At 39.0% G+C, this 25,170-nt stretch overlaps 1 long non-coding RNA gene and 1 pseudogene across 2 annotated transcripts in view; one reads left to right on the top strand and one right to left on the bottom strand.

The window, feature by feature from the left end:
• The first annotated feature begins 1,167 nt into the window (after positions 1-1,167).
• The window catches only part of LOC139043288 (uncharacterized), a 54,897-nt gene continuing 30,894 nt past the window's right edge, over positions 1,168-25,170 (top strand). Inside the window, exons 1-3 of one of the 2 annotated variants that reach the window (XR_011500383.1) lie at positions 1,168-1,454; positions 7,202-7,399; positions 8,407-9,015. This is a non-coding gene — a long non-coding RNA (uncharacterized lncRNA). Of the gene's footprint in view, positions 1,455-7,201; positions 7,400-8,406; positions 9,016-25,170 lie in introns of those variants that run through there. The other variant, XR_011500384.1, reaches the window with a different exon arrangement.
• Positions 7,893-25,170, bottom strand: part of LOC123284164 (centromere-associated protein E-like) — an 84,463-nt pseudogene continuing 67,185 nt past the window's right edge.

A 25,170-nucleotide genomic window follows, 5' to 3' on the forward strand; every position in this document is an offset into this window, starting at 1 on the left:
CGTCCCAGCCGGCGTCGCACCCGGGTCTCCCACCAGCCGGCCCAGCGGGCCTCGTGTCGCCCGGACCCCTGCCGTCCAGCCCTCGGCCGCCCGGGGCCCGCGGCGTCCACGCGCGGACAGGAGGCGGGCGTTCCAGGGGGTGCCCCGCCGTCCCCGCCCCTGCCCGGGCGCTCGCTCCCTCTGCTCCCAGCGCTGCCCCGAGCTGCCGGCGCCCGACTCCGGGACCAGCTCGCCGCTGCCGGAGGCTCTCCGACCGCGGCCGCCCTCGCCAGCCACCAAGAAGCCCAGCCACTCTGAGGCAACGAAATTTTCACTGGTTTTCCCCCTTCTTACACGAGAGGTTCATACTCACTTTAAACTTGGGGAGAGTTGAGATATTTTCAATATGTACTTTAGGAATGAGAGACTCCAGGAACCTTTACCCACCCCCAGTCCTGAGCGTGCGGATCAAACGCTGTGACTTGAGCCCGTGCGCCCCGCGGCTCTGGGCGCCGGGCTCCGGGCGGCCTCCCCGCCTTTCTGGGCCCGGAGTTTGGAGCCGAAGGTTTACTGTTAGGTCAACTGCACTGCCACGCTAAAACAGAGTTTTTGGGAAAATGAGTTGCAAACATGGCCTGAAATGGTAAATTCCAACATGAAAAGCAAACGTGATGGCTTTCTTACTGTAAACACTGGAATCAAAGTGTTAATTTTTCGTTATCAGAGGCAGAGCATTTTCGGGAATTCTGTCTTCATGAACCCGGAAGAAAAATGTTCACTGAAAAATCCTCTCTTCTTTGGTTATTTTGAAAAACTTAAGATACCAGACTTCCAAATGCACCCTAATCCTGATCTAACTGCTAAGATTTCCTGAAATAAGTAACGTGCAGAGCAAAGCAACACATAAAAATTAAACATTTCCTTTTCCCAGTCCATTTAAAGTTTCATTGAAAAAATACCAGGAAATCTTACTTTAGAGTAGCAGCAGGTGGATGGCGTCCTCCAGGTCACTGCGCGAGCGGCAAACGGAGACCGACCTTCGTGCAGACAAGTCAGGCGCTTAATGATGAATGCTGGGATGTGTAGTTCAGGTTTCTTCCGAGTTTGCTGGTTCTGTTTCCTTGAGTTTTTAAGGATTCGCACATTGGTATACTCAATGTGTGTACGTGCTGCCGTCTAGTGGAGCTCAGGTCGAACTGCTAACTCCGAGTAAACGGTGAAAAGCGGAAAAAGCCCCCGCAGCATGCTCAGGACTGGAAACCACTCCCTTGGCTTTGACCCCTCTCAGTCCCTGTCGTTTGTGTCTACTACGTGCCGTTCTGCGGTGTTCAAGATGGAATGAGGCAGAAGTCGCATGTGGAAGACGGCAGAGCCGCGAAACAGAAGGAGCCCAGGTCACTGAAGATACTAGAGCCTTCTCTCCTGGCCCTTGACATGATTGCTGAGAGGGCAGCACACGTTCTCTCGCGTTGAAGGTATGGTTGTGGTTCTCTTGTGACGCGCCGTCTCTTCTAACACTAATACACGCTTAGTGGCGGAATGCAGGCGTCCTGACTGCACTGGCGGTGGCGTCAGGGAGCAGGTTGAGCCTCAGTGGGAGTGTGGAGGCTTCAAGGAAAGAACATGCTGGGTAAGAGCAAAAAGCCAAGTCTGGCTGAAGAGAACAGAGACACAAGAAGGAAAAGAAAGGACTGGGTCACGTGAGCCCTCTACACTAGGCTTCGTAACTCCAACTTTCTCAGGCAGGTAACTGAGCAGAGTGAGTGTGTAGGTTGTTTGTGCACGTGCTGTTTAAGTGGGTTCACTCAGCACCCACCCAACTCACTTTCCCCTGCCTCCTACACTGTAAGGGTGATAAATAAATGACAAGCAGTAGGCTATATTGGAGGATATGAGGAAGCCATTTGGTTTGAAACTAATTTGACCTGACCTTGTTTTTCCAGAAAGGTCTGTTGAGCATGCATTGTACATCTGCTTTAAACGCTTACAATGTCCCAAAGATAAGAACAATGCCCTTAAAGATAAGGAGGTAGCTTCCCCCCACATCGGCATTTCCTTTAATATGCATCTCTCCCTAAACTAAGGATTAATTATGGACCTGCTGTGCTCACTGTGTGACCACCCACCTTGTGACCACTGACCTACTGACCTCTGACCTGCTGGGCCAGCAAAGCATCTCACGATAATTGTAAAAGGGATATTCCTGCCATATATGATGGATGCTCTTTGTTCCAAGACTGTGTATAACCACTCGGTACACCCCACTTCTTTGGTGCCCTTCCTTCCTTGGGGGAGGAAGGCCCCAGGCTAGTCCTCAGACCTGACTCATAATAAATTCACCCCAATTTTGATTTGTAGATTGATGTGGATTATTTGTGTCAAGGGGCTGAAAACAAAACTCTCAAATTGCCAGCTTCCTTTGCTGCTAGGGTTGGCCAATGAAATGTGGGCTGGAGTTTCTGAGGAGGCCTTTCTTCTTGGATAGAAAGGCCTTTGGCTTTTGCTCCTTCCTTTTTTTGGGGGGGGGCGGTCCTGGAACGTGGATATGATGCCTTGGGACCTAGCAGCCATTTTGTGACTTGGTCTGAGGTCAGAGGCACACACTAAGGACAATAGGGAAGAAAAGGAACCTAGTTCCTTGAAGACAGGCTTAAGACAAAATCCCTAAAGTAACTCCTCTGGACTTCTTATGTGAGAAAAATAAACTTTAGTCACTTTTCAGGTTTTTTGTTCTTGGAGCTAAGTGTATCCGTAACAGTCACAGTGGTTAAGAACAGACTGTGGAGTCAGAAAGATGCAGGTAAGTCCCACATCTTTCCCTCACCAGCTAAGTGAGTAAGTTACCCAGCTGACCAAACCTGTTTCACATCTGTAAAATGAAGGTAGGCATAGCACCTACCTCAGGGATGTTGTGAGGAGGAAGGACTTGGCATGTACAATAGTTGTTACATTTGTACTTAAAAATGTGAATGATTATTAGAAATTCAATTATAATGGATGGTAAAAATTACCCTTAAAGATTTTTTAAAACCCTGCCCTAGTTTCTGCTTGTGTTCACATAAGGTCTTTGGTAAAACTGTCTCTCATTGCCCCACTGTAGCTTCTAACACTGGGTCTAATGACTGTAATCACACGCAGCTGTGCTCCTTGTGTTCCTAACAACATCTTTCCTTTCTTTTTTTTTTATGCTTTTTTTTTGGTGAGGAAGACTGGCCCTGAGTTAACATGTTACCAATCTTCCTTTTTTTTTTTTCCTCCCCAAAGCTCCAGTACATAGGTGTATATCCTAGTTGTAGGTCATTTTAGCTCTTCTATGTGAGACACTGCTACAGCATGGCTTGATGAGCGGTGGTAGGTCCACGCTCAGGATCTGAACCAGTGAGCCCCACGCCACCAAAGCAGAACATGCGAACTTAACCACTTGGCCATGGGGCCAGCGCCAATACCTTTCCTTTGACTTTTGAGGATTTTGGAATAGACTTTTTATGAATATGAGAGTTCCCTAATCAAGGCCAACTCAGGTACCTCTTTCTCGATGCAGCTGTCTTCAGCCTCCCTTTATTCACAGATCTTCAACAATTATGCTTACTCTACGACCGCCTAAGTCACATGGTATTGCAGATATTTGCTTACCCCCTGTATAGTCAGTGGACTAAATTTGTTTAAGGTTAGGGACCATATCTTTTTCACCCTTACATTGTGATCAGCTCATATTAAAAGTATGAGTTATTTGTTTTCCAGCTACAACATGAGTCCCACAAAGGCAGTGCCTTTCGGTGCCTAGACCAGTGATCAGCACACAGTAGAAGGTAGTTAAATATTTGAGTATGAATGGCAGGCTCTCAATAAGTTTCCTGAACATGATTCTGCTAGGCTCTCAAGAAAATGTTTCCTATGAACAATACTGTATTTTGTCTTCTCTGGTCCTGACTTGACTTTTCAGATTTTAGCGTCGTCTGACCATCTTACTGCTTTTTAACATTCTCGCAAGTTTCCATTGCTAACTTTCATCATTGTTCCTTCACAATCTTTCATCATGACACTGAAACTCAGGTCATAAGAGTTAAGCAACATTCTGAGGGAGACATCAGCAAGATGGAGGAATACAAAGTCCCAGCTCTTCTTCCCTGACAGAGACACTGTCTTAACAGCAATACATGGACCAAAGTATCTTTGTGAGAACTTCAGAAGCCAGGTAAGAAGTTGCAGTCCCCTGGGTAAGGGCAAAGCTAACAACTTCCACCCTGAAACTAGGCAGAAGAGCCCTTTCATTTTCCCTGCGACCACCTCTCCCCCAAGCCAGCACAGCTCACCCCTGCTTACAGCTCCTCCATCGTGAGGAGCAGGGGAAAGAAAAGAGAGGAAAATTCATTCACAGTTCCGTCTTTTTGGAGAGCTGCCTGAAGGACTGGTTTCTGTCTCACTTGACCCGAACTGCTGATGGAACTGGCATGGTCTGGCACCAGACAGAGCCTAGCGTGGCTCAGCACCATCAGGAGTAGGTGCCCAACTCGAAGCTTCATCCTCGGGAGGGAGGGAGGGAGGAGAGCAGAGCGTGTGTCTTATGTGCCAGCGTTTTGGAGGGCTGCCATTGGGACTGGTTTCTATCTCACCTGATTTGGGGTGCTGATGGGAGCTGACGTAATTTGGATGCCTGGGGGCCAATGAGAACAAAGGAGAGTGGGGTGGCTTCCTGATGCAGCACCAAAGAAGCTGCAGTACTACAGACAGATATTAGAGGGAGCAAGAGATTATGAGCTCCTGAAAAAGAAACTGGCAAACCTCTCTAATTGGCAAATCACACACACAAGCCTAGAGAGTCACATCTGCCCAAAAGCTTTCAGAGGGCCCACAGTCTATAACTGGGCTGACTGATGAAGGTCTTCCCCTGTATGAAGCAGCCCATAAAGACTGGAAGAGGTGGCTATTTTTCAAATGCATAAAAGTCAGCAAAAAAATCAAAAGGCACACAAAGAAACAGAGAAACACGATGCAATCAAAGAAACAAACTAAATCTCCAGAAACCAACTCCAAAGAAATGGTGACCTATGAACAAATACCTGACAAACACTTGAAAATAATAGTTTTAAGGAAGCTCAATGATCTACAAGAGAACACCAATAGACAGCTAAATGAAATCAGGAAAATGATGCACAAACAAAATGAGAATATTAAAGAGATGGAAACTATAAAAAAGGACCAAACAGAAATTCTGGAGCTGAAGAATACAAATAACTAAAATGAAAAATTCACAGAGGGGTTCAATAGCAGACTTGATCAAGCAGAAGAATCAATAAGTTGAAACCAGGTCATATGAAATTACTCAGTTAGAGAAGAAAAAAGAAAAAAGAATAAAGAAAAGTGAAGAGAGCCTAAGGTACTTATGGGACATCAGCAAGTGGACCAATATATGCATCATGGAACTTCCAGAAGGAAAGAGAAAGGGACAAAAGATTTATTTGAGGAAATAATGGCCAAAAACTTCCCAAATCTGAGGAATGAAAGATATCCAAATTCAAGAGTTAAGCAACATTCTACTAGACTGGATATCTGAAGACTGATCTTATATATATATATAATTTCTATTGAGTTCATAAGAGTTGACATCATTGTGAAATTTCAGTTGTACATTGTTTCTTGTCTGTCACCACGTAAGTGTTCTCCTTCACCCCCTATGCCCACCCCTCACCCCCCTTCCCCTGGTAACCACTGAACTGTTTTCTTTGTCCATGTGTTTGTTTATATTCCACATGTGAGTGAAATCATCTGGTGTTTGTCTTTTTCAGTCTTACTTCCCTTAGCATAATTCCCTCCAGGTCCTTCCATGTTGTTGCAAATGGGATGGATCCGTCTTCTTTTAATGGCTGAGTAGTATTCCATTGTATATATACCACATCATCTTTATCCAATCATTGGTCAATGGGCACTTGGGTTGCTTCCAGGTCTTGGCTATTGTGGATAGTGCTGCTATCAACACAGGGGTGCATATGTTCTTTGGATTATTGATTGCAAGTTGTTTAGGTAGATACCCAGTAATGGAATAACTGGATATGGTATTTCTATTTTTAGTTTTCTGAGGAACCTCCATCTTGTTTTCCATAGTGGCTATACCAGTTTGCAGTCCCACCAGCAGTGTATGAGGGTTCCCTTTTCTCCACACCCTCTCCAACTTTTGTTATTTTTAGTCTTAGTGATTATAGCCATTTAAACAGGTGTAAGGTGGTATCTTAGTGTAGTTTTGATTTGCATTTCCCTGATGATTAGTGATGTTGAACATCTTTTCATGTGTTTCTTGGCCATCTGTATATCTTCTTTGGAAAAATGTTCTTATCCCCTGATCATTTTTTGATTGTGCTGTCTTTTTGTTGTTCAGTTGTGTGAATTCCTTATATATTATGGAGATTAACTCCTTGTCAGATATATGATTTGCAAATATTTTCTCCCACTTGGTGGGCTGTCTTTTTGTTTTGATCCTAGTTTCTTTTGCCTTGCAGAAGCTCTTTAGTCTGATGAAGTCCCACTTATTTTTTTCTTCTGTTTCCCTTGTCTGAGAAGACCTGGTATTCAAAAAGATCCTTTTAAGTTTGATGTCAGTGAGTCTACTACCTATATTTTCTTCTAGGAGTTTTATGGTTTCAGGACTTATCTTCAAGTCTTTGATCCATTTTATTTTTGTGTATGGCATGAGATAATGGTCTACTTTCATTCTTTTGCATGTGGCTGTCCAGTTTTCCCAACACCATTTGTTGAAAATACTTTCCTTTCTCCATTGTATGTTCCCAGCTCCTTTGTCAAAGATTAGCTGTCCATAGATGTGTGGTTTTCCTTCTGGGCTTTCAGTTCTGTTCCACTGATCTGTGTGTCTGTTTTTGTACCAGTACCATGTCATTTTGATCACTATGGCTTTGTAGTACACTTTGAAGTCAGGGATGGTGGTACCTCCAGCTTTGTTCTTTTTTCTCAGGATTGCTTTAGCAATTTGGCGTCTTTGGTTGCCCCATATGAATTTTAGGATTCTCTGTTCTGTTTCCATGAAGAATGTCATTGGGATTCTGATTGGGATTGCATTACATCTGTAGATTGCTTTGGGTAGTATGGACATTTTAACCGTGTTTATTCTTCCAATCCATGTGCGTGGAATCTCTTTCCATCTCTTTATGTCATCATCTATTTTTAAGACTGATTATATTTTTAATGGCCTTAAAGTCGTTTTATTACCCAGGTGAACATACCTACTACTTTGCAATACTCTTATTCAGTGGAGGAGTGAACATCGTAGAGAATCAACCTGCAGCTCTGTAATCATGTCTGGTTTGGGTGCAGAGGAGAAACCAAACTCCCAAGGGACAGGCCTGAGGGACAGCGTTATAGGAAGGCACAGTTTCACTTCACCCTAGTGAACCTGTGACAGTGTGTTAAGGTAAGGGAAATAACCAATTCATAGACTTTAACAGTGATGGCTATGATACAATTAATAATCTCTCCCTTTGAATAAGTCTTCTTACCAAAGAGCCAAGAATGCCTTGAAATCACTAACTCTGTTCTAAACCTTATGCAACTTGCTGTTTTATATGGTTTTTCAAAGTCATATGATATAAAAGTACTATCAGATACTCTCTAAAACCACAGTTCTTAACCTCTTATAGAGTAACAGACCTCTCAGAGAGTATGTTATAAGAAAGTAGGGACCCTAGTATCCTAGAAAACTGAATCCACACACAAAAGATAAAATTTCAGAGGTTTTACAGATTGTGTGAAGCCCATCCATAGATGCTTTATGTGTTGCGGGGAGCCCAGGTTTAGGAATTTTGTTAATTAAATGATGCTTTAATTTATGTATTATCTAAGTCACATGTGGATAACGAGATTAATGAAAATGTATACATTTTATGTATACACGGAAAGACTGGAAATTTCCTTCAATAACTTTATTCTTCACAAAATATATAAATAAATAAAACAATTCAACTTCTAAAGTATTACCACATTCAGGAAGAAGGCAGTCTATCACCATTCTAAATGACTGGAATGCCTCAATTTCTAATGGCAAAGTGCAAACTGAATTGAAATTAAGTTGGACTGTGACATCATTGCCAGGGATAGAAAAATAAAGTAACAAATACAGTCATTTCTAAATAAGGAACACTAGGCCCCTAGAAAAGTGACAGCAGAGTTTACTGAGTCTTGCACTCGGGCACAGCTTGTCCTGAGGAGGCGTGCCAAGGGCCTGGCTGAGGATCCACACTCTCTGCTCCAGCAGTTTGTTCTTCTGAGAAAAAAATGGAAAGCAAAAGTCATCTTATTAAAAAACACGTTTGGTTGCAACACAACATACAGCTTATATACAGTTTACCTTACAGCTGAGGTAATGTTTTCAAATTGATAACCCATTATGTTCTCCTGCTGTTCTTTAACATCTTTTAACAGCTTCCTCTAGCATGCTCCCAGGATGAAGTAAAAATTCCTCTCCACAACCCACAAAGTCCTGCGCATCTGGCTCTTCTCTCTCTGGCTTCACCGACTTCACCCAGAGGAACCTGTGTGCACTGCGCTCTGGCCACACGTGGTTTTCCAACCCTTCCCCTGGTTACGGTCTCTCCCAGCTGGGCCGACCCTGTTCCCTCTGCCTGAATCGCCTTCCCCTCCCCTCTTTGTTAAGCTAACTCACCTTAACCTGTTAGATCTCAGTCCCCTTCTTCAAGGAAGACTTCCTTATGTTCCTAAAACAACCTATTAAAAACTCATAGGCTTTTGAACTCTAGAACTGTACCTTTTTTGACTACTTGATCACCGTCTATACGCACTAGACTGTGAACTCCAGGAAGTCAGGGGCCATATCTGGTTTGGTTATCAATGTACCATCAGGGTGCAATATGTGACACATAGGTGGAGACCAAAAATTTCTGTTCATTGAATGAATATGTAAATGATATAAGTCTATGATCTGGCTTGTGTAAAATGAATATAATGCTACTGGAAATACTGGCCCATTGAATTGATAAGAAGGTCTTTTGCAGTAAAAGTAGTTATGTTTGTAGGATGGTGTCTCTCTGTGTCCTCGAGAGCTGCTTGTCTATCTGAGGGAAAAGTTGAAGGTTCAGGAGGCAGAATAAGACTTCCCTCGGGGTAAAAAGTGATTTCACTTCAGTGCTGTGCTTTGGAGAAACTTCTCACAGAGACAGCAAATGACATCTCTGCAGTGCAGCTTCTCCATGACATCTTCTCTTGTCTAAACTTGCCCTTTGGGGCCACAGGGGACAAATGAGTTCCAACCGTTATCCCCGATCCCCAAGTAACCAGTATATTTACCCACCTGGGCGGAGGCCTAGACTTGAGTTATCAAAATAGCGAACTGGGTGAGGTGCTGGGAAAGACTTTGATCGGCCATCAAAAAACCAAGATTTCGGTGAGTCCTTTGGCACAGGATCTTGTAAATTCTGTTCCTTGCATTGAGAAGGCGTATGCTGTCTCTCTTGAGAAGCTGGTCCGGTCGCTTTAGGAGACTTTGGAGAATTCTCACAAGTCACTTCTTTGTGAGCTTCTCTTTTAAGAGTTCTCTCCTTCCACATTTTGACCTCATTGGAAAGATGATGATTATTGCTTAAATGTGGGGAAAAATAAAAGAGACTGTAAGACTGCTCAATTCCAGAAATATATTCATATTTACATAAAATTTTTTTTCTTAATTGTGGTAAAATATATGTGACATATAATTTACCATTTTATCATATTTACATTTTAATTTCAACCTAATGCTTCCTAAGTTTGGATTATTTCCACAGTTCAGAAAATGAAATGAGGTCAATATAAATTGAAAAATTGTACTAAATCTCCGTGATCACAGAATCTTGAAAAGTATGATATTAGGTTTCAAATGAATCAGTGATGTCGTCCAGCATGGTTTATCTACTGATACTCTGTGGCAATAATTTGATAAGTTAGTCTTCTGGATGGATGAATCTTTAATGTACCTTTGTTATTTTAAAAGATATATTACACTGTGCTTTTCTGGATTACTTATAGTGTTGCTTCCCACAGGAAATGCTGCCTGCATTTATTCACTCCTTCAGAGAAGCCTGGGAAGCAATCCTAGGCCCTGCTCTCCTTTCTTTGATCAGTCAGCCAAGTGTGTTGATACAACCTCACACTTTTGGGTTCCCCCCCATTCTGCTCTAGCAGCTAGAGACGCCGTATGAGCTCATTAGGCCCCAGCTTAAAATCCTCCAGTGGTGGTAATCCTCCCGTTACATTTAGGAGACCACCCCAGCTGCCTCAGAATGACCTGCAATGTGTAATCTGGACCAGTGGCCTCTGGCATCGCATCTTGCACTTACTCTGCCTCATTCTGTATGCTCTGGCCACACTGCATGTCTTTCTGTTCCACTTTCCTCTTTGACTCAAAGCCTGTGCACATGCTGTTCCCTCAGCCTAGAAGGCTTAGCCATCTCTCCTGTCATCAAGCCTAACTGCTACTCATTTTCAGATCTACTCTTACATATTAGTTTCTTGATCACCGCCCCTCCCCACATCTAGATAAGGTCTGATCCCTCTGTTGGACCCTTTCATAATGTCCTGTTTGCTTTTTTTGTTGTTTAATAGCCTCACACAGAACAGTAGCTATTTGCATATTTATTTAATGCCTATTTTTCTTCTATTGCATCATTAGTAAAGATTAGCACAAGATTCTAATCTTTGGTAGAAGCCAATTAATTAAATTTTTTACAACTGTTTATAAAGGTTAATGGGCTACAATAATGGACCTCAGGGATTCTCCTTTGAGTAAAGCCTCACTGACTTGGGCATATTTGTGGCATATTTAAGCTCCCCTCAAAGATCTTGGTTTACTTTTTGGTTCTTGGCTTAGTTAAAAACAGGCTTAGCTAAAATCAGTTGATGGGCCAGCCCTGTGGCCTAGTGGTTAAGTTCCGGGCACTCCACTTTGGCAGCCTGGGTTTGGTTCTCGAGTGTGGACCCACATCACTCTGTTAGTGGCCATGCTGTGCTGGCAGCCCACATACTAAAAATAGAGGAAGATTGGCATGTTAGCTCAGGGCGAATCTTCCTCAGGAAAAAAAAAAGGTCAGTTGATGGATAGCAAACCTCTGGAATGGTGCTACCATATTCTCATTCCTTTCAAAAAAGACACATTACATGAGCTCTAAAAATTACTTCCCCTATATGTGTGAGGGGTTGCCCACTGCAAAAAATATATATGCATGTGTAGGCATCATCCTCTCCCACACGTACCACCATAAGCATAATTCCTGTATCAGGTAAGCAGATCTTACCTTAACAGTTCATTCCTTTGCTTTGTTAACTGTTCATTTTGCTGCTTTAACTTAGAAATTTCCTTTTCTAGCCATATATATTCACTTTTCAAAATAAAAGCTTTTGTGAGTTGTACAATGCCGCTGCCACCCCCACAGGTTAAGGGTTTCCTTGAAGGCTGAGAATCAGTATGTTCTGATATCACTGTGGGAGGCAAACACACAGACAGGTGATAATTTTAATTATCTCCAAAGTTCACAATAAAGCAAACATTAGTAAGTTCAATAAATCACTATAAAAAACAAAACATCTCAGCACCATCTCCCTGAACGTCATCCTTGACTTCCTCCTCTTCCCTCACCTCCTATGCCAATTCCATCATGGATTCTAAGTATCTGCGGAACCCCTGCTTCTCTCCACCCACTACCTCCACCACCACCACCTGCTAGGATCACTCACGGTGACGGCAGCAGTCGGAGCTGCCCTTCACTGTCTACTCTCGACGCCAGTGGGGTCCCCTGGAGGGCTGCTTCCACCACACAGCGTGTGTGGGGTCCACCCCAAGGCAGTCAATGTGCTCCCAATACTCAACACGTATTTGTTAACTAAATAAACCTTAGACTGCTATTAAAGAATATACTATTCAGTATTTTACACCATATGTGTACAAGTAATGTAAAGAACTGTTTTGTAAATTTTAGGTAAAATTGCATAAAAGTGTGAGGTGCTTAGAAAGTGGAATGATCCACTGGGTCACTGACTGTTTACAAGGGAGGGGCAAGATGAGTGTGGGGAAGACACTCAATGTCCATTTCCTTTTGAATTATTCTGAATTCAGGTACAACACGTACCTGAAAGTCACAAATTAGAAGGAATCATCCTGACCCTTCTCTAACAACAAAAGTTCTATTTTTACCCCTTGAAGTTTTCCAGGTAGGAGCTGCAATTATCCTGCAATGGACACTAGGGCAGTTCAAACTAAACAAGCACCAGACAATGCGTGGACAATAATACACACAAACATCATCTTGCATTTGCCTGACATTTAGAATTTTCAGTGTGCTTTCACACACAACTTTTAGCCTGATCCTTACAAGTCTATATCCAATCTAGAAGGTCAGGCGTTCTCCTCATGATTTCACAGGCTGTTAAGTGAGGGCAGTCAGCTTAGAGAACTGTTCGTGACATTATTTCGATGCTGGACCCACTACACAAAGCTGCCCAAAGTACTGTTCAGCATTCTCTCTTTTCAAATGAAACATAAGAGACAGAAATATGGGAAAAGATACAGTTTGAGGAATGTATATGCAGAAATTTGATGATTAGATTTGAAAACTGTATCTAAGATAAGTTTCAAAGAGTTTGCCAGTAAGCATCAAGTCTGTAATTTCAGTACCAACAACAAGTAGGATAATATTTACTGTATACTGACTATGTTTTTACAGTGCACATGGTTAAAATCTATTAAGATATGCTTGTGTTTTATTGGGAAGGGTACGTCTACCTTGACAGGTAAGTCATTCTTGTATACTACTGAAGGTATCTTCACTAATATGTAAAGATCTGATAGCGCACAGGTTACATTCATAGTTTTTAAGAATCTATAATGGATAAATAGTTGAGATTACAGGAAACTTAAGGAGGTATCACAGGATAAATATGATCTCAATGAATTCATTTTAAAAATAGTTCTTTATAAATTAGTGATTAACAGGTTTATTCTTGACTGTCATATATATAATAGCAGTCTTCAAAATGTGTAAGTATACTGAGAAGTAAGATGGAAAAAGATCTGGAAATATCAGCATTTTCTACTTACTTGAAGTATCTTGGGCCTGCTGATTTCGTCTAAGGTTTTCTCTCAATAGCCTTATAACTTCTTTTTGATGTTCTACAGTGGCTTTTGTACAAGTAATTCTATTAAGAATAACAACAGAAATATGTAAAAGGCCAGCAACTAATTTTTAATGGAAGAATAAACAGAACTGCTGTCAAGAATTTTCTGATAAGATACATCACATTGATATGATATGCATAAGCAGCAGTAGGTAAGCCCTCACGATACCCCCTGGTATCATGCACTTTATAGCCATAAATAACACCATCAAATTGGAAGTGTTCTGTTTGGCTGCAGGGGCAATTTTTTTTTAACATTGAGAAACCAATTCTTTTAAAATTTCTGAAAGCCCAATAGGTATTATTAACTGGATATTGAGCAAAATTACATTCAGGGGCACCATAAAACAAATAATTGGGTTGTTATCATGAGGTCCTAGAAACCTCTTGAAGGTACAACAATTACCAAAGCGTAAAACCAAAAGCACCTTCTGTATACACTGTAAGGAAAGCACACTCGACTGCAGCTCTGATCTGAGGTGACAGTCAGAGGTCACAGTCTGCTCATTGCACCCAGGAGAAAAAGACATTCTGTTAATTATTTGCTTGAGTGTTAATTGGCAATGCTAAATTATGAGACTTTCTGCCTTTCTTAGAGACTGAAAGTATCTGCTGATTCTATTCTATATAAAATTGCTTTGCATTTATTTAAAAAAATTTTTTTCTTTTGAGGAAGATTAGCTAGCCCTGAGCTAACATCTGCCACCAATCCTCTTTTTGCTGAGGAGGACTGGCCCTGAGCTAACATCGGTGCCCATCTTCCTCTACTTTATATGTGGGATGCCTACCACAGCATGGCTTGACAGGTGATGTGTAGGTCCACACCTAGGATGGTGAACCCTGGGCCACCGAAGTGGAATGTGCAAACTTAACCACCGTGCCGCTGGGCTGGCCACTAAAATTGCCTTTTTAATGATGCTCCACTAAAACCAACAGTCCTATCAATAGAAGGCTGGTTAGAATGCATGAAGATTCAGAGTGCGACTTTTTGGGCAAAATTAGATATCATCATTAAACATTTATTAAACATTTACAGGAAGAATAAAAAGTGTGAGGAGTCAGAGGTGACATATTAATAAGTGGCAACATTATATTTCTAATTCAGTTTCCTTGACTCTCTGTTTAATGTTCTTTTCATTATGCTATACCACAAAGAACTTTAGGCATGCTATTGTATATGGTACTATACATAAATAAATCAATAAAAAGGGAATATGCTCTTGGGCACTAAGTACTACAATTTAAAAGGAAATAAAACCTTACACAAAAATACAATAGGAAGAACAAATGAAATTAAGAGAACCAACAGAAACCTTAGACAAACTGCTAAAAACACACACACGTTCTTAATATTCACTTTCAAACAAAAAAGGCCATTTTTAAGCTGTTCCTATATGATTGAACAAGAAGTATCCAACGACATAGTATGTCAGTAATTGATCAGAATTGTGCTTGTTTTCAAAACCTTTGCATACATAATGAGAATTTAATAACTTTAAAATCTGTAGATGTTTGTATTTATTTTATAAAAAGCAATAACAATATCTTAATATATTTTAAATTTATACAGTTTAGAAAGGAAGTTTAAGCTACTAAAGTCATATTCAATTAAGACAAAGACATACTCCTTTTCAAACTCCTTGGCATTTCTCATCTTCTCTAGGTCTATTTTCACCAGCTTTGTTTTGAGCTCTTCAATTTCTTCTTTATAGGGCTTAGCTCCTAAAGCAACTTTGTCCTAAAGGTTTTAGAGAAAAGAGAAATAAAGTAATTTTAGAGCAGTTTCAAAGACTTGTTAACTACCTAATATAGTAGGAACATTTTAAAACAGCAAACTCCAAACATATGAAAAGGAGGAAAGGCACAAATTTTAACCCTAAAATGAGTAACAAATAGATATTTGATGTGAAGTACATGTGAAGCTATTGGAAGCTAATGTGTAATTAGAAAACCTATGACTTCTATTTCTTAAAACAAATATTTTTCCCAATTAAAAAACAATATACTTAAACAAAATGAAACAGAAAGGTTGAAACGAATGAAATGGGTAGATAAAGGTAAATCAGGAAAATAAGACAAGAGATGAACAGTAATATAAATATCAAAGTAGAACTGAATTCAAGGCACAAAATATTATATAACATTATTGGGGATATTCTGTACTCAAGGTTGGTTCAATCTAGCCATACATCTACTTCGACTCAGAAAAAAAATCAGTCATATATACATACAAACATATACAAAAATCTTTTTTAATAAATAGGTTTAACTTTTTAGAGCAATTTTAGGTTTATAGACAAATTGAGCAGAGTACATAGAGTCCCGGTAATACCCGTGTCCTCCCCTAGTTTCTCCTATTATTAACATCTTAGTGTGGTATGATTGTTACAAATGATGAGCCAATATCGATACATTATTAACTGACGTTCACAGTTTACATTAGAGTCTATTGTTTGCATTGTATAGTCCATGGGTTTTGACAAATGTATGACACGTGTTCATCATCACTGTATCATGCAGAATAGTTTCACTGCCCTAAAAATCTCCTGTGCTCCACTTATCCATCCCTCCACCCTCCCCCAGAACCCTTAGTAATCATTGATCTTTTCCTGTTCGCCTAGTTTTGCCTCTTCCAGAATGTCATACAGTATGCAGTGTTTTTAGATGGGCTTTTTAAAATTAGCAATGTGCATTTAAGGTTCCTCCATGTCTTTTGTGGCTTGATGGCTCATTTCTTATTATTGCTGAATAAATCATTCATTTCTTTTATTGCTGTTACCACAGCCATACTATGGATTACTATTATATATTGAATACAAAAATAAACCCATCTAAATAGGGACCCAGAGAGCTCTTCATTCCTCTAGGCGTTACCCCCAGTGCCTATAAAAACATTTGCACACACACGTAGTTAGCAAAGACTAAAAAGATGCAAGCTTCCAAAGCTGAGATGCTCAGCTTAAGGAGGTTGCTGACTAGGTCAGATAAGCCCATTCTGGGAGGAGCCCAGTATTTGCTCAGTCATGGCACCAGTAAAATACCCTGGCTTTCTGGACCAGATGCTGATATCAGGGACTCCTTGAGCATATGACTGGCTGGAGTGGTGTCAGTTTTGTAAGAAACTGCCAAACTCTCTTCTAAAGTGGCTACTGTACCACTTGCATTCCCACCAGCAGTGAGCAAGAGCTCCTGGCCCCACTCCTTGCCAGTATTTAGTGTAGTCAGTGTTCCGGATTTTGGCCATTATATTTTGAGATACAGTGGATGTACAGTGGTATCTCATTGTTTTTTAATTTGCAATTTTCTAATGACATATGATGTGGAGCATCTTTTCATATGCTTATTTGCCATGTGTGTATCTTCTCTGGTGAAGTGTCTGTTCAGATCCATTGCCTATTTTTAAATCAGGCTGTTTGCTTTCTAATTATTGAGTTTTAAGAGTTCTTTGTATATTTTGGATAACAGTTCTTGATAGATATGTGTTTTGCAAAGATTTTCTTCCAGTCTGTGGCTTGTCTTTCATAGGGCAAACATTTTTAATTTAAATGAAGTCCAGTTTATCAATTTTTTTCCTTCATAGATTATGCTTTTGGTGTTGTATGTAAAAAAAGTCAATGCCAAACCCAAGGTCACCTCGATTTTCTCCTACGTTATCTTCTAGGCATTTTCTAGTTTTGTGTTTTAGATTTAGGTTACAATCAATTGAGTTAATTTTTGTGAAAGGTGTCCAGTTGTTCAGCACCGCTAGTTGATAAGACTATCCTTTTCCATTGAATTGCCTTTGCTCTTTTGTCAAAGATGAACTGACTATATTTGTGTGTATATATTTCTGGGCTCTCTATTTTGTTCCATTGATATACTTGTATACATTTTGATTTAAAAGTTCAAAGAACTCTAAAAATATTTATTCATTTATGACACCTAAAAGAAAATTTCAATATATTCTAAAAATGGAGAAATTGCAGTAATTTTTTTGCCACAATATAATGAAATAAATTAGTCATATATAACAGTTTTAAAACAATTCTTGAGTAAAAGAAATTGAAATTGGAAATACTCTCTTAGAAATGAAAGACAGTGAGAATTCCTTATTTCAAACACACGACGTGTGCCCAAGCTGCACTCAGAAGCGCTGACAGCCTTAAACATCCTCTAGCCGCCTGAGGAGTCTGAGCGCCTGTGTTCTCAGTGAACAGCACCTGCTCATCCTATTTTAGATGGAGTCTGCTGAGAAACTTTCTTTGCTCTACCAGAAAAAGAATTCCTTTGAGATTCTGATTTGAATTACATTAACTTTAGAAATTAATTTGGGAAAAACTGATGGTTGTACAGTATTTAGGTTACAACCTAGGAAATGGCATATTTCTTATTTTAAACCACATGCTCTCCTATATTTCCTTTTAGAGTTTTGTTGTTCTTTTCATATATGTTGTCTCATTTTTTGTTAAGGTTAGTCACTTGAGCATTTTATATTTTGTGCCAGTTATAAATAAGATCTTTTTTTCCCACTGTGCAGGATGTCCCTAAAGTACTAGCACAGTTTGAATTTTTAACAAATTTACTGCTACTTGATATAAATAATTTGTAAAGATACAACAGAGGAAATGTATCAAGATTTAAACAAAACTGTTAATGAGTCATTTGTTCAAATTACTTTCTTCTATATTCACTTAATAAACCCTACATTATATTGGACAGCTATATCCAGGTGAATTAAAATAGTGGTGAATAGGTTAAAAGTTAATATCTTTGCATTTTACTATGCCAAATCTCGAGTTAAATATACTGTTGCATTTTATAGAATATTTATATAAAATACAGAAACAGATTCTTAAAAATTCAAACTGTATAAAGATTTTATGGATACCCTATACTTTGCTTTCTTTCCTCATGGATGCTGTACAATGGCATACTCTATTATATTATCTAAATGGTTACTTTTAGTATGCAGGAAAGATATTCCTCTCTCCATAGACACCTGTACCAATCTATACTGAGTGTGGAGAAATTTGTCGCTTACTCCCTCTTTCTTGAAACACTAGCTTCACTTATATGAAGAAACTGGAACCACTCTGTTGCCCAGACCCCCTTTTCTTTTTCACTCACTGGCTGCTCCATCTCAGTATCATTTGGTTACTCCACATCTCCTCTCCATTATGCTTATGCCCTCATCCAGTCTCATGATTTTTATATGCTGATGATTCCCCAAACTTAAACCTCTCGCCTATATCTTGCTCAGACTCAGATATTCAATTGCCTAAGTCATATCTCAACTTGGGTGTCCCCAGTGGGCATTTCCAATTCAGCATGTCCAAAACTGAACTTTCCTGGTTTCAAACTTCCTCTTCTGGCAGTCTTTCCCATTTCCGTATGTAGCAACTCTATCTTCTTGGCTGCTCAGGCCAAAAACTTTGGAATCATCTCTGACTCCAAGAAATACGAGAGGTACGTGTTTGGCTTTCTCTTTGATAAATTGAATCTAAATATTTTGCAAAAAAAAAGAAATATGAGAGGAAGAGACATGTGCCACTTCTGGGCCAGAGCCTTTATGAGTACAGATTTTAAGACAATTTTTAGCTTCTCCATCTTGTCCCTTTTCTGTGAGCCTGAGCACGGACAGCTTACAACTGGGCTTTAACCATGCAGATGAAAACAGCACCAAGGAAGTGCTGGAGAAACAAGATGGGAGAAACGGGGGCCTCTGAATGACCATGTGGAAAGGAGCCACTTGCCAAGCTGGAACCCACACTTTTACGTGTGAAATAAGCTTCTGTTTTGTTTGAGCCATTGCATTTTGTGGTTCCCTTTGTTGTAGGAGCTGGCACGTCACTAACAAACACGCCTTCCTGGATTCTATTTTCAAAGGGCAGCCTTTAAAAATTTAAGTCAGACTATATCATTTTGCCAAAATCCTCTGATGACTTCCCATCTCATCCAGAATAAAACCCAAAGTGCTTACAAATAGCTTTCAAGATGCTTTATGATTTGGCTCTCTGCTACTTCTCACCTATTTCCCCTTCTATCCTTGCCCACGCTGCTCAGGAGACGCTGGCTTTCTTGCTGTTTCCTTGAATACATCTCAACTACTTCTGTGTTGCGGCCTTCGCATTTGCTACTTCTTTTGCCTAGAAGGCCCTTCCCTACCAGACAGCTCACACCATCACTTCGTCATCTTAATTGTGCGGCTCTCCTCAACTCCCCTTACAAAATCACACTCCTACTCACACCCACTCTCACCCTGCACCTATATACCTCTGTCTGGCTTAATATTTTTCCATTGCACTTCTCACCGTTTAACAAACATATATACTTGTTTATTTTCTGACTTCATGAAGCAGAATGTAAGCCTCTTCAAGGAGGCTTTATTTTTTTTCCATTGCAGTACACATGGCATCTAGAACAATGACCAACACATAGTAGGTATTCAACAAATACTTGTTGAATGAATAAAAATGTGATCATTTAGTTATTTGAAGTATTAAAAAATTACTCTCAAAGATTTTAAAGCTTTACAGTTGATTTTCTTGGTTTTTAGCTATACTAACAATTTCTAAAAACAAAAATTAAGATTATTTTCTCTTGCCTCTCTGTTTCATGTCTCATTGAAATAACCAGAATTTTTAGAACAATGTTAAATAATGAAAAGAGTAGGCATTCTTGGCTTGTTTCTAATTTTGGAATGAAGAGAAGAGATACTGGAGCAGGAACAGTGAACAAAATGCCTATTAGGATCCGACCCAAGTAGCAGAAGAGTGAGAAGTAGCTGTGGCTCAGACGAGGAAGGAAGGCTGTGATGAAGGAGGGTGCGACTTGTGTAACAGCATTCAAGCTCAAAAACATTTCAACTCTGCTCTTTCTAGAGAAAACAGGTTAGATTAAGCCCATAGGCTACCAGGTGGGACTCAATAACAGGGGATTAAGTAGAAAAAAATATAATTTTAAAATGTACTTATCTAACAGAGTATTAAATATTTAGATAAGAAGCATATTTTTTTGAAAAATAAAAAGAAAGTCTCAACAAGAAAAAAACCAACAACTCAATTAAAAAGTGGGCAAAAGATCTGAACAGAGATTTCTGCAAAGAAGATATATGGATGGCCAACAGGCTCATGAAAAGATGTTCAACATCATTAGCTATCAGGGAAATGCAAATCAAAACTACAATGAGATATCACCTCCCTCTGGTCAGAATGGCTATAATTAACAAGACAGGAAACAACAAGTGTTGGAGAGGATGTGGAGAGAAAGGAACCCTCAAACATTGCTGGTGGGAGTGCAAAGTGGTGAAGCCACTATGGAAAACAGTATGGAGACGCCTCAGAAAATTAAGAATAGATCTACCATATGATCCAGCTATCCCACTGCTGGGTATTTATCCAAAGAACTTGAAAACACAAAGGCATAAAAGATATATGCACCCCTATGTTCATCACATCATTATTCACAATAGCCAAGGCTTGTAAACAACCTAGGTGCCCATCAAGGGACGAATGGAAGATGTGGTATATATACACAATGGAATACTACTCAGCCATAAGAAATGATGAAATCTGGCCATTTGTGACAACATAGATGGACCTTGAGGGTATTATGCTAAGTGAAATAAGTCAGAGGGAGAAAGTCAAATACCATATGATCTCACTCATAAGTAGAAGATAAAAATGACAAACAAACACAGAGCAAGAGAGACTGGATTGGTGGTTACCAGAAGGGAAGGGAGGAGGGGGAAGGGCAAAAGGGGTGATTAGACACACTTGTGGTGATGGATAATTGGTCTTTGTGGGGTGAACATGATGTAATCTACACAGAATTCGAAATATATTATGATGTACACCTGAAAGTTATATAATGTTATAATCCAATGTTACTGCAATAATAAAAAATTAAAAAAAAACATATTTATGAAAAAATGTTTCAATATACTACTAGAGATATACAAACATACATCCTCTACATTTTTGGCATTCAGAAATTAAAGTGAAAATAAAAAATTTCCTTACTTTGAAAAGTAAAAAAATTAAAAAAAATTAAAAAAATAAGATATATTTTAAACTGTCAAGAATATTTATGTTTTTTAAAAATAATTTTTACAGGAAGATGAAAACAATCATTATTTGGCATGAAAATAAACGTATGCATTTATTTATATTTATTATGCATAATTTATAAAATTATGCCTTTATTTATAAAATGAGTTTTAAGTTACCTGAAGTACTTGGATCATTTCTTTTGTTTTTTCAAGGCATTTATTTGATTCATTAACTTGTGATTGAAGTTTTGCTATTATATCATTAGTCATCTCAAGCTCTTTCTGCATCTTTATAATCTTGTCTTCCTTTTGCATGGCAGTTTCTTTAGCTTCACGTAGTGAAGTTTCCAGCTCTTGAATCTTCTATTAAAAAAAACACACATATATAAGGTGTGCCTTGAAGACAGAATCACAGTTTATATGAAACAAAGATCATATATAGGTATTAATCTTTCAGATTGCATCAACATAGGATAGATGGAGACTCCAAATGTCACTCAATTTATACATGTATTATTTTTTTCATTTAGAAGCTGATCATTTAGGACTAAAAGAGGCCCAGATTTTATATAAGGTTAGTACTTATTTTATTTACTAGTTAGCATGGTGCTAAGCATATTAAATAGGCACTTACATTTTAAATTAACACTACTTACAGAAAGTATATTTGTTAATTGACACTTTAGAGGAATACATGTAACATATCTTTCCCTTTATTTTTATTACCTAGTTTTTATGCTGAAAAATACAAGTATGTGGAAAAATCCAAAGGCATATAATTAAGATTAAGTTCCCCCATCTCAGAACCCCCACTGACTCTAAAGCGATGACTACTAAACTCTTTCAAGTGTATCCTTCTAGAAATTTTCTATATGTATCTACGCATGTGAATATACAGTTTACAAAAACAGTAAGTCACACACACAATAGTGTGTAAGAAGAAAGTTCACACAGAATAGCGTGAAAGAAGAAAGAGCCAAAGCAGGACTGCATTCGAACATGAAGAAGACAGATATGACTACAGAAGAACTATACAACTTTAATGTAGACCATGAAGACACTGAAATTGTTAAAGGTTTTGTTTCCCTTGGTTCAGTCATCAGTTTAAATGGAGACCGCAGCCAAGAAATCAAGAGAAGACTGTGACTCAGAAGGGCAGCGATGGAAGAATCAGGAAAGATCATCAACAGTAAGGGAGTATCATTAGAGACCAAGGCCAAGATTATCGACACCCTCGCATTCCCAATTACTATGTGTGGGTGCGAAAGCTGGACAGTGAAGAAGGCTGACAGGAAAAAATGGACTCATTTGAGATATGGTGTTGGAGGAGAGCTCTACAGATACCCTGGACTGCCAGAAAAATGAACAAGTGGGTCCAAGAGCAAATTAAGCCTGACCTATCTCTGGAGGCAAAAATTGTAAAACTGAGACTATCCTACCTTGGGGACATGATGAAAAGTAAAAGGCAGCAGGAAAAGAGGAAGACGAAATACGAGATGGCGTAATTCCAGAAAGGAAGCCATAGGCGTGAGTCTACAGGAGCTGAGTAGGGCTCTTGAGGACAGGATATTGGACATCACTCATTCATAGAGTTGCCAGGAATCAGAGCTGACTCTACAGCACATAACAACAATAAATATATACTTCTGGTTTTTTGTGGGTTTTTATTGCTGAGGAAGATGAGCCCTGAGCTAACTTCCTCTTTTTTTGCTTGAGGAAGATTAGCCCTGAGCTAATATCTATGTCAATCTTCCTCCATTTTATATGTGGATTGCTGCCACATCATGGCTGCCAATGAGTGGTGTAGGTCCGTGCCTGGGATCTGAACCATGAACTGGGCCGCCGAAGTAGAGCATGCAAACTTAACCACTATGCCATGGGGCTGGCCTCCTGCTTTTTAAAAAATTAAAAATTTTATTTTCACTTGATAATATATTTTCCAGATCTTTTCATTATCAACACATAGATCTCTCGCATTTTTGTTTTCATGGGTAAATATATCCTATTTCATGGAGGTACTATAAACTAGTTAACCTGTCACCTACTAATGAACATTTAGGTTATTTCCAGTTTTTTATAAGTACAAAAATATCTTAATTTGTTCATAATATAAGACTGTTCACATATACACACATGCAGGTTTTCCTGGAAAACGTTTCTTTTTGGTCCACCTGGAATTTACTTTTGTTTAATGAATGAGGTAGGAGTCCAGACTTATTCTTCTAAGATGGCTAGTTGGTTGTTCTGATTCAAACATTAAGCAGACTATCTTTCCCCCCTGAGTTGACTGCTCCTACTGTCATGCACTGAATTCTCCTACTTGTTTGGGTGGACTGCCCAACTCTCTGCCTGCCCCACTGCTCTACCTCCACATCACTGACCTGCTCTGTGCTACTCTGATTTGGCCTAATTATCAAACTAATAACATACGATTTATTATCTGATGGGGTATTTCCTGGGGTCATTGAAAATGGGATTTCCTTGTGCTTGTTTATCTTATTGCTTTGGAAGATGGGTTTCATATTTCCACTATTTTTACCTCTGCAGCTGACTGAGGTCTGTAGTGATCAGCAAATCAATAAACTCTATATTAGTGATCTTCTAGTTTCCACTAGTAATAATTATTAAACTGGCAGTTGATGTTTTATTATAAATATTTATTTTGGTAAAAATGCTAAGTTGTAATTCACTCGGGTTCCCCACTAAGACGTGTGTGCTAACAAAATAAAACAGCATGTTTGCTGTACAGATTCCCAAGTAAGGGCAGTTAATACAGTTATTGGATTATTCAAATAATGTACTGATTCTTGGGCACAGGTTAATCTGTATAAGAAATTTATTATACTTTTAGCCTCTTCCATTTTTGTTTTGATCACATTAACCAATATTAAAGACACTGATGATAATTAGAGAAAAGCTAAATTGCTCTTTCTCTCTAAACTAGTTTGGTACTATAGACATAGATTATAATTTAATAGAAAGTCACATGATTTAGAAAACTTATAATGTATGGTAATAACACCTTAAGTGGTATACATACCTATTAATCAAATTAAGGCATGAGTTACTTCTATTTTATAATTCAAAGGTAAGATCTTATGTAACATGTAGCTTTATAATTAGTTGAGTGAGCGCCCCAATAGAACTATATTTAAAAAACAAGTCCATCATGCATGTTCCCTAATACCTTCAATACTGTGATTTTGCTCTGAAATGTTACATATGATACATCTTTAACTCTACAATGAAGCTGCAAATTGAAAAACATCTTATAAGAAATCTCATACCTCTGTGGTTAGTTGTGTAGCTCTTGATGTGACATGAAGATTCTTATCGCCTTGTGTAGTAGGATTAACAAGGGCACCAGATGTTTGAGAGATCTTCAAAGTTTGATAGTTTTTCAACAGTTTTTCATTTTTCTCTTTCACTGATTTCAGGTCATGTTCCCATTCTTTGGTGATGGTCACATTTCTTTCCTCAAACTCTGTTGATTCATTTATTATAGCCTATTGAGTAGTAAAGACAACACTATAGCTTCTAAAATGAATTACGTATTAAAAAAACCACTATGGAAAATACTAGAGTTCTAGGACAAGGCATATGTTGAAATTCATTATTCAGAACATTCTAGAATAGTACTTTAAAAGAATGTGAACATTCTTTGTGGCTTGCACCAGTTCCTGACATTTCAGAAGACGCTGGATATTGATTATGAGAATAAAAGAAGAATAAGGACTAGAGAGGATTCATATTGATTTGCAAGATGATAATCTCATTCTATTAGATCAGCACTGACATATGAAGAGGAATCTGAAGAACTGGTCAGGTTAAAATCATTATGTATGTTATGACATATATAATGTCATATATAAACATTAACTGACATCTAATAGCAGAGCATACCCAGTAAACTTAATAACAATCTATTTTCCTCTTTCATTTCAAACCTCAGTGTTTATAAGGAAAAAAATTTACTGACTTTTCGTAATCTGAAAATC

Source organism: Equus asinus, unplaced genomic scaffold, assembly GCF_041296235.1.
Source record: "Equus asinus isolate D_3611 breed Donkey unplaced genomic scaffold, EquAss-T2T_v2 contig_197, whole genome shotgun sequence".
NCBI lineage: Eukaryota > Metazoa > Chordata > Mammalia > Perissodactyla > Equidae > Equus > Equus asinus.